The following is a 10,313-nucleotide window of genomic DNA, read 5'->3' as shown; positions in this document are numbered from 1 at the left end:
TTGCTAAATGACACAGATATGGCACAGACACAAGGAGCCAAACACGAAATCGGGAGAAGACGCACAAGGGAATGGCTGTCTTGTAGGAGGGTTTTCATGTGGGAGAAAGTAAGGAATTAAGTGAAAGGCAATCATTGTAAACACACAGCACACGTGATTAATAGGCACTCATAAATAGACATGATGTCAAATAATACGTCATGCTGATTGGCAGTCTCTAGTTTAGTAAGAGTCAGTGTCACTTGTGACATATGCGCTTCATATTATCACATAGACAGGTGACAGGCCTATATATTCTTATGTGTGTTCTGCTCTATTTATATTGACATATTTTATTGGAAGTTATATGAAGTTCGGGTAAGCCCCACGGCTGAGTATCTAGGCATATGCGTATGACGAGTGTTTAGCAGTGCCGTCTAAAATGCTTTCAATTAATCAGCACCTTGGCGAGCGCTATCTATTTCAGCACCATATATAGATCTGCTGCGCTGCTACATTGTGTGAAACACTTTTTTTTCTCATATGTTTTCCGGTATTCTGTTCTGCGTGTTTTGCAGCTACATTGATGGCTTGAAAATGATATGAAATTAGGCCCTGTAATCCCCACAGCTGAGTATAGCATTTGCATATGGCGGGTGACATCAAAAACGATTTGAATTATTCAGCGCCGGAGAGCGCTTTCCATTTTAGCACCATAGATAGTAAGCTACCTGGCTGTTTGATCCGTCTGTTGCGATGCTACGTTGTGTTTGACACTTTTTTTTCTCATGCTTTCAGGTACCTCGGAGACCCCCGGATCAACCCCCCTCTCACGCTCAATGTTGTTCCGTCACCTACCAATTTATAAATGAAGCACTGTAGATAACCTCATGAGTAAATCCACATTGGCGGTAATAACGTTAATAAACACGGTTATCTAGAGACAGTAGTACATACACTAAGACATAGCTGTTGTTATTGATGATGGGTGAGCACCGTGATTTGCAGCCTAATCTGATGTTGTGTGTGTGTGTGTGTGTGTGTGTGTGTGTGTGTGTGTGTGTGTGTGTGTGTGTGTGTGTGTGTGTGTGTGTGTGTGTGTGTGTGTGTGTGTGTGTGTGTGATTGTCTTCATAGTAATCTGCTCTGTCCTGGTGTGGGTTGTTTTTAATTACTGTTGATACAGTTCCAGCCTTCAGTCTACCACCCCCTCAACACCCGGTACCGTGGCTCCTCACCCCCGTCACTCGTCCCCCGATCACCCACTCCTGATCAGAGCTTAACCCCACCTTGGGAGATATCCGTTACACAGTGGGGGGGTATACCCTATTTATTTTTTTGAAGACCCCTGTCCTTAAATCGCCCTAAGTAGCTTCCCATAAGATATACTGATCCATAAAAGCATCATCATACAGTACTCACACACATCACTGTTTTACGTTTGTGTGAGTTCTTATTTTATGTGTTTAGGTGTGTCTCTGTGCAATGTTTACAGTATGAGGCAGTGCGTGTGTGTGTGTGTGTGTGTGTGTGTGTGTGTGTGCGTGCGCGTGCGCGTGTGCGTGTGTGTGAGAGAGAGGGCGATGAGTTGTGACAGGTGTTGTGGCCGCTGGTGCTTATGGAGGCGGAGGGGAGGAGTTGAACAAGGGAAACATGATTATTTAATTACTGTCTAATATGAAGTAGCCCTCTTCTCCCCCTCCCCCTCTCTATCTCTACATTGTCTTTCCCCTTCTCTTTCTCTCCCACTCCCTTTTAGTCAGCCCCTTCCCCCCTAACCCCCACTCCGAGTCTCATCCTTTCTTTATTAATGAGCAACCCGGGCCTCTCTCAAATCCGCCAGGGCTTACTGTACCTCCCCCAGACAGAGCCAGAGAGGAGGGGGGATCCAATCAGCTCGTATCCCATGAGGATGTTCTAACCCCCCATCCTATCCTCTTCACCCTCCTAGTGGAATGGTTATTTAGCGGGTGTTTACAGTAGTCAAAGAGTAGTATAGCAAGTCAAAAATAAGGTACAGGTTTTCAGATGTGGCACTGGTGTGTGTGTGTGTGCGCGTGTGCGTGTGCGTGTGCATGTGTGTGTGTGCGTACTTATGAGTGGGTAGGAAAGGATTACATACATACAGTACCAGTCAAAAGTTTGGACACACCTACTCATTCAAGGGTTTTTCGTTATTTCTACTATTATTTACATTGTAGAATAATAATGAAGACATCAAAACTATGAAATAACACATATGGAATCATGTAGTAACCAAAAAAGTGTTAAACAAATCAAAATATATTTTAGATTTGTAACGGCTGTCGGGAGAGAGAGTAGACCAAGGCGTAGCGGAGTTAGTGTTCATCATGATTGTATTTAATTAACGTAAGAACACTATACAAAAACAAGATAACCAACAGCAAAACAGTCCTGTTCGGAAATAATCTAAACAGAAACAATTACCCACAAAACCCCAACGGAAAAACAGGCACTTATGTGTGACTCCCAATCAGCAACAACCAACAACAGCTGTGCCTGATTGGAAGCCACACGGCCAAAATCAATTAAACAGACAACATAGAAAATGAACATAGAATGCCCACCCAATGTAACACCCTGGCCTAACCAAAATAAAGAACAAAAACCCCTCTCTATGGCCAGGGCGTTACAGTACCCCCCCAAGGTGCGGACTCCGACCGCAAAACCTGACTCTGAAGGGGAGGGTCCGGGTGGGCCTTCTTACGGCGGCGGCTCAGGTGCGGGACGTGGCCTCCGCTCCACCCTCGGCGTCGCCCACTTAGGTAGCACCCCTGGCCGCGCCGGAGGACTGGCGGGCGACCTTGGTTGAGCCCGGCTGGCGGGCGACCTTGGTTGCACCCGGCTGGCGGGCGACCTTGGTTGCGCCCGGCTGGCGGGCGGCGATGGCTGCGCCCGGCTGGCGGGCGGCTCTGGCGGCTCCGGACAGGCGGACGGCTCTGGCGGCTCTGGACAGGCGGGCGGCTCTGGCGGCTCCGGACAGGCGGGCGGCTCTGGCGGCTCCAGACTGGCGGGCGGCTCTGGCGGCTCCGGACTGGCGGGCGGCTCCGGACTGGCGGGCGGCTCTGGTGGCTCCGGACTGGCGGGCGGCTCTGGCGGCTCCGGACTGGCGAGACCCACTGGAGGCCTGGTCCGTTGAGCAGGCACAGGACTGACCAGGATGGGGAGACCCACTGGAGGCCTGGTCCTAGGAGGAGGCACAGGACGGACAAGGATGGGGAGACCCACTGGAGGCCTGGTCCGTGGAGGCGGCACAGGAGAGACCAGGATGGGGAGACCCACTGGAGGCCTGGTCCGTGGAGGCGGCACAGGAGAGACCAGGATGGGGAGACCTACTGGAGGCCTGGTCCGTGGAGGAGGCACAGGATAAACCGGGCTGTGGGGGAGCACTGGAGTTCTGGTACGTAGGCTCCTTACCCCCACTCCAGGCTGAATGCCCACTTTGGCCCGGCACGGGCGGAGCGCAGGCATTGGGCGAACTGGGCCCTCCCAGCGCTCTGGAGACACAGTGCGCAGAGCCGGTGCAGGATAACCTGGACCGAAAAGGCGCACCGGAGACCAGACCACAACCCGTCCTGGCTCGATGCCTGCACTCACATGGCACTTGCGGGTGGCTGGCCTATAGCGCACCGGGCTATGAACGCGTACTGGGGACACCGTGCGCTTTACCGCATAACACGGTGTCTGACCAGTACTGCGCTGCCTCCTGTAAGCATGGGGAGTTGGCTCAGGTCTACCGCCTGACTCCGCCAATCTCCCCGTGTGCCCCCCCAAAAACATTTTTGGGGGGCTGCCTCTCGTGTCTGTTGCGCTCCCTTTCCTCATACCAGCGCCTCTCAGCTATCGCTGCCTCGATCTCCCACTGCGGGCGGCGATACTCCCCAGCTTGAGCCCATGGTCCCTTTCCGTCCATGAATTCTTCCCATCTCCAGGAATCCTGAACGTTCCTCTCCATCTTCTCCAAAGTCCATGAGTCCATATTACTTTCCTTCTCCTGGTGCCTCTCCTTCCTCCGCTGCTTGGTCCGTTTTTGGTGGGTAATTCTGTAACGGCTGTCGAGAGAGAGAGTAGACCAAGGCGCAGCAGAGTTAGTGTTCATCATGATTGTATTTAATTAACGTAAGAACACTATACAAAAACAAGATAACCAATAGCAAAACAGTCCTGTTCGGAAATAATCTAAACAGAAACAATTACCCACAAAACCCCAACGGAAAAACAGGCACTTATGTGTGACTCCCAATCAGCAACAACCAACAACAGCTGTGCCTGATTGGAAGCCACACGGCCAAAATCAATGAAACAGACAACATAGAAAATTAACATAGAATGCCCACCCAATGTAACAACCTGGCCTAACCAAAATAAAGAACAAAAACCCCTCTCTATGGCCAGGGTGTTACAAGATTTTAGATTCTTCAAAGTAGCCAACCCTTGTCTTGATGACAGCTTTGCACTCTTTGCGGTCCAACTCATCCCAAACCATCTCAATTGGGTTGAGGTCAGGTGATTGTGGAGGCCAGGTCATCTGATGCAGCACCATCATTCTCCTTATTGGTCAAGTAGCCCTAACACAGCCTGGAGGTGTGTTGGGTCATTGTCCTGTTGAAAAACAAATGATAGTCCCACTAAGCGCAAACCAGATGGGATGGCGTATCACTGCAGAATGCTGTGGTAGCCATGCTGGTTAAATATGGCTTGAATTCTAAATAAATCACAGACAGTGTCACCAGCAAAGCACCCCCACACTATCACACCTCCTCCTCCATACTTCACGGTGGGAACCACACATGCGCGGAGATAATCCGTTTACTTACTCCGCATCTCACAAAGACACAGCGATTGGAACCCAAAATCTAATATTTTGACTCATCAGACCAAAGGACAGATTCCCACAAGTCTAATGTCAATTGCTTGTGTTTCTTGGCCCAAGCAAGTCTCTTCTTCTTGTTATTGTCCTTTAGTAGTGGTTTCTTTGAAGCAATTGAAGGCCTGATTCACACAGTCTCCTCTGAACAGTTGATGTTGAGATGTGTCTTTTGCTTGAAATCTGTGAAACATTTATTTGGGATGCAATCTGAGGTGCAGTTAATTCTATTGAATTTATCCTCTGCAGCAGAGGTAACTCTGGGTCTTCCTTTCCTGTGGCGGTCCTCATGAGAGACAGTTTCATCATAGCGCTTGATGTTTTTTGAAACTGCAATCGTAGAAACTTTCAAAGTTATGGACATTTTCCGCATTGACTGACCTTCATGTCGTTTCTCTTTTCTTATTTGTGCTGTTTTTGCCATAATGTGGACTTGGTATTTTATCAAATAGGGCTATCTTCTGTATACAACCCCTACCTTCTCACAACACAACTGATTGGCTCAAAAGCATTAAAAAGGAAAGAAATTCCACAAATTAACTTTTAACAAGGCACACCTGTTAATGGAAATGCATTGCAGGTGACTACCTCATGAAGCTGGTTGAGAGAATGCCAAGAGTGTGCAAAGCTGTCATCAAGGCAAAGGGTGACTACTTTGAAGAATCTCAAATATAAAATATATTTGGATTTATTTTTGGGTTACCACATGATTCCATGTGTATTATTTCATAATTTTCATGTCTTCACTATTATTTTACAATGTAGAAAATAGTAAAAATAACAAAAAACCCTTGAAAGAGTAGGTGTGTCCAAACTTTTCACTGGTACTGTACATTACACACATCTATTTTCTCTGAGCAGGTGGATATCAAAATGTTCCATAAAAGGTGAAAAGAGATACACTGCATACACTGCATTCTATGCTCCCATGTGATTTATTTGACAATGTTTCAACCACTTATGTGGGTGGGTACCCGGGTGGGTCCCACCCTTACGTTTTTAAAGCCTCTCTCTCACTTGGAGACAGGTCATTGTCAGTACTGTATGCAGTGAGGAAGGGGAGACCGGTGTAACAACTAAATAATATATACATTCTGGCTACTCTGTTTTTGGTCAATATGACATGCCTAAAAGATTCATTTGAAATATATTCCTTTCAGTTTTGTGTATTTTCATCCAAATATCAGTTTCAAATGAGAATTTCTTTCATTTTTATCATTGAAGACAGTGTAGTATTTTGACTTCCACCAGTGGAATTGTAAATGACTGGTATGTCTTATAAAAGTAATTACAGTGTGTAATAGTAGCTGAGAAATGTATGTTGTTTGTATAATATAATAAAACATTCTTAATCTAACTCAAATTATATTTTCATAAATAAGCAAAAGACTGAGAGTGTTACTTTGTGCCCAGTTCTCCCCTAACCCACATTGAGTTGGTTATGTCACCTAATTGCAGGTTGATTGCAGGTAGAGACTATGACGTGGCTACCAGCCCAGCTTTACTCTGCCTACTCATGTCACAGTCGTGATAATGGACGGACCAAGGCGCAGCGTGATTTGAGTTCCACATCCTTTATTAAGTGAAAACTTCTCAACAAAACAATAAACAAGCAATGAAACGTGACTTACGTGGTGCAACAAGCACAAACACAAACAATATCCCACCAAAACAGGTGGGAACAGGGACACCTTAAGTATGATCCCCAATTAGAGACAATGATAATCAGCTGCCTCTAATTGGGAACCATACTCAATCCCAAACATAGAAATGAATCGACTAGAACACCCCCTAGTCACGCCCTGACCTACAACGTCAGGGCGCAGAGGAAGGCTCCTGCCAGGGAGCGGGACTGGACACTGTGCCTGGACTGGGCATCGGCGCAGAGGAAGGAAGGAGAGAAGCTCCGGACTGTGAACCGTCACTGGAAGCTCCGGACTGTGAACCGTCGCTGGAGGTTCCGGGCTGTAGACTGTCACTGGAGTCTCCGGACCGTACACACGCACTGGAGGCCTGGTGCGTGGAGCCGGCACAGGTGGCACCGGACTGATGACACGCTCTTCAGGGTGAGTGCGGGGAGCCGGCACAGGTGGCACCGGACTGATGACACGCTCTTCAGGGTGAGTGCGGGGAGCTGGCACAGGACTCACCAGACTTCTGACAGGCTCTTCAGGTCGAATGTTGTGCAGAACACACCTGACCAACATCTCTCTCCTCTCTCTCTCTCCCAACTTCTCCATTGCCTCCCTGACGGTCTCTGGCTCTTCAGGACGAGTGCGGGGAGCTGGCACAGGACGTACCGGACTGGGGAGGCTCACTGGAGGCCTGGTGCGTGGAGCTGGTGCAGATGGCACCGGACTGGTGTCACGCTCTTCAGCACGCCTGCGCTGCAGCATACTCCTCGCTACCACCTATCTCCGGTATCTTTCATTGAATTCCTCCACCGACTCCCAAACGGGCTCTGGCCCTCCCCGCTGCTCAGTCGACCACCCCATGTGCCCCCCCAAAAAAAATAATGTTGGGGTTTCTGTGGCCGCGGTCCCCGGCGTCGTCGCTGTCCTTCCTGATCTTTCTGCGATTCTCTCCAAGGAAGGGTCTCGCATCCTCCCCGGATTACCTCCCAGGTCCCACTCACTTTATCCTCCCGAGCACGCTGCTTGGTCCTTGATTGGTGGGATATTCTGCCACGGTCGTGATAATGGACGGACCAAGGCGCAGCGTGATTTGAGTTCCACATTCTTTTATTAAGTGAAAACTTCTCAACAAAACAATAAACAAGCAACAAAACGTGACTTACGTGGTGCAACAGGCACAAACACAAACAATATCCCACAAAAACAGGTGGGAACAGGGACACCTTAAGTATGATCCCCAATTATAGACAACGATAATCAGCTGCCTCTAATTGGGAACCATACTCAACCCCAAACATAGAAATGAATCGACTAAAACACCCCCTAGTCACGCCCTGACCTACAACACCATAGAGAACCAAGGGCTCTCTATGGTCAGGGCGCGACAACTCAACTTTTACTGTGCCGTTTTAGAATGAACGGTAATGGGTCAAGGTAATATGCTTGGAAAGTGGATTGCGTCACAATCGTTAAAATGCAAACACAACTGGAGACACCTCATAATTTGATATAAGAGTTTTACAGGAGCTAGCAAAGGAGTATAGGAGCGGTTGCTAATTAAGCAGTTTCAAACCAGTTTAGCTAGCTAGCTAACCATCTTGGCTAACTGTGGGACAAAACTATTCACTTATTTACAGTTAGCTGGCAACCACACATCTTATTGCTAGCAAACTAGCAAAGCTAGCTAATTTGCTAGCTATTTTCTTTTTTTCCACCAAATAAATTAAGCTATGATTGTCTGTCACTTCCTCTAATTCAGTGGTCACCAACATGTAGATCACGATCAACTGGTCAATCTTCAAGGCATTCCTAGTTGATCGCCAAACATTGATGTAAAAAAGCCATCAAAAAAGACTCCCGCTCCGATTTGTTTTAAATTCGTATTGCGCTGTTGGCGGTAGGTGCACTTGATTCAGCTGCCGTGCACGCCAGGTAGGTGAAGTGTTCCCATTTTAAACCATTTAATTTGTCTGAAGGTACAAACTCCACCTACCCGGTGGACCCAGAGAGCTAAATCAAGTGTGCTTATAGATGGGTTGGTTGTTTAGCAACAACACATGTGTAATTACGGGGCAAAACAGACAGGCTTGGCTTAAATTGTTGACAACATGTAAACTATAGTATATTTAGTCTCCAAATGTTTATTGAAAACATACTGTAAATACATTTGCGCAATGAACACTTGTTGTTTCTCAAATACATCATTACAGTTGTTGGTTAGCTAACTAGAAAATGTTGTGCCATATTAGCATTAACATGAAATTAGTCAAAACACCTCAAAAGAAGACATGGTATCAAGATCAAGATAAAACGAGCTGAAATGAGCCACCTATTGTGCGACTTCCCACATGGCAGCTTCTTGTCATTGTTGCTAGCTATCTGACTGTTCACATTACTTTTAAAAGGGAAAGGGATACCTATTCAGTTGTACAACTGAATGCATTCAACTGAAATGTGTCTTCCGCATTTAACCCAACCCTTCTGAATCAGAGAGGTGCGGGGGGCTGCCTTAATGGACGTCCACATCTTCAGCTCCCAGAGAACAGTGGGTTAACTGCCTTGCTCAAGGGCAGAATGACAGGTTTTTATATTGTCAGCTCAGGGATTTGATCCAGCAACCTTTCGGTTACTGGCCAAATGCTCCTACCCGCCAGGCTACCTGCTGCCCCAAAACTATGAACAGAGAGAGACTGTTGAAGAATGCAACAAAGAGCTGCTGTTTTTATGAGTGAGTGCATGTTTAATGCATTTTTATTCAGCACTGTCAACACTGTTTTCATTCAACACTTTTACAAACCATAAAACGTGCTTCTCCCTACTTCTGCTCACGCTACAACCAACCAGCAATGCAGCTGCAATGAATGAGTAGCCAAATGTAGCCTGTCAATAGGCCTGCATTTGTATTATTACCGGCTCGTCGTGTCTATTTTAATATCAAAGAATATTTCACTTTCTCTGACCGTAGGAACAACAACAAGAATTTGTGCATGAAGCAGAAATAATGCAGTGCAACTGGAGTTTTGCCATCAGGTTGAAGACGGTGTCCCATCTCTCTGGTCAGACTCACCATTGGAAGGGAGAGAGAACGGACCCTCTGCTGCTCTCTCCTTCCTTCCGCTGAGACTGATCATCAGAAAAATCAAGTAATACAAAAAAGTGAATTATTTTAATTCAATTGTTATGCTCAGCTGTGCCTCTCAAGTAATACAACAACTGATATCATAGCTGTTATCATAGCTCAAGTTTTGAAATATAATATGGTCTGCGAAGAACAATATTGGCAGGCCAAGTATAGCCAATATGATTTGATAATGTATTAGGCCTACTGCACAAACCTCAAACCTACAGAACTGTTTTTATTAGGTTCATGTTGCATAGGCTAAGATTTTTTAAGTCATGTTGAAAAAATTGAGCGGGAGATCTTGGCTTGGATTTTGACTCCGAAAAGGTTGGTGACCCCTACTCTAATTCATATACACTGTGATATACCATCTATAGTATATCATGCTATTACCACATTCATCCTATTCTATTAGAATTGTATCTGCTAGAATCCAACTGAGACAAAGAGTCTTTAGTTCTCCAATGCAACACACAGTCACTGGTATTCAATGTCGCTTGCAAATGGGTGAATCTGCACAGAGGAGAGATGAATTAATTAACAGAGAAAGAGAGAGAAAGTCTCATGAATAATGAAAATTAGCAATACAACCTAAAAAGGATGTTGTAAGTAGCAGAGCACGAATGTAAGAGACATACCTCAAGTACACACGCACACACATGCACGCACCCCCACATCTACACACATCCAGC

The sequence above is a fragment of the Salmo trutta genome, chromosome 9, assembly GCF_901001165.1.
Source record: "Salmo trutta chromosome 9, fSalTru1.1, whole genome shotgun sequence".
In the NCBI taxonomy this organism is placed as follows: domain Eukaryota; kingdom Metazoa; phylum Chordata; class Actinopteri; order Salmoniformes; family Salmonidae; genus Salmo; species Salmo trutta.
This window is presented reverse-complemented; position numbering follows the sequence as displayed.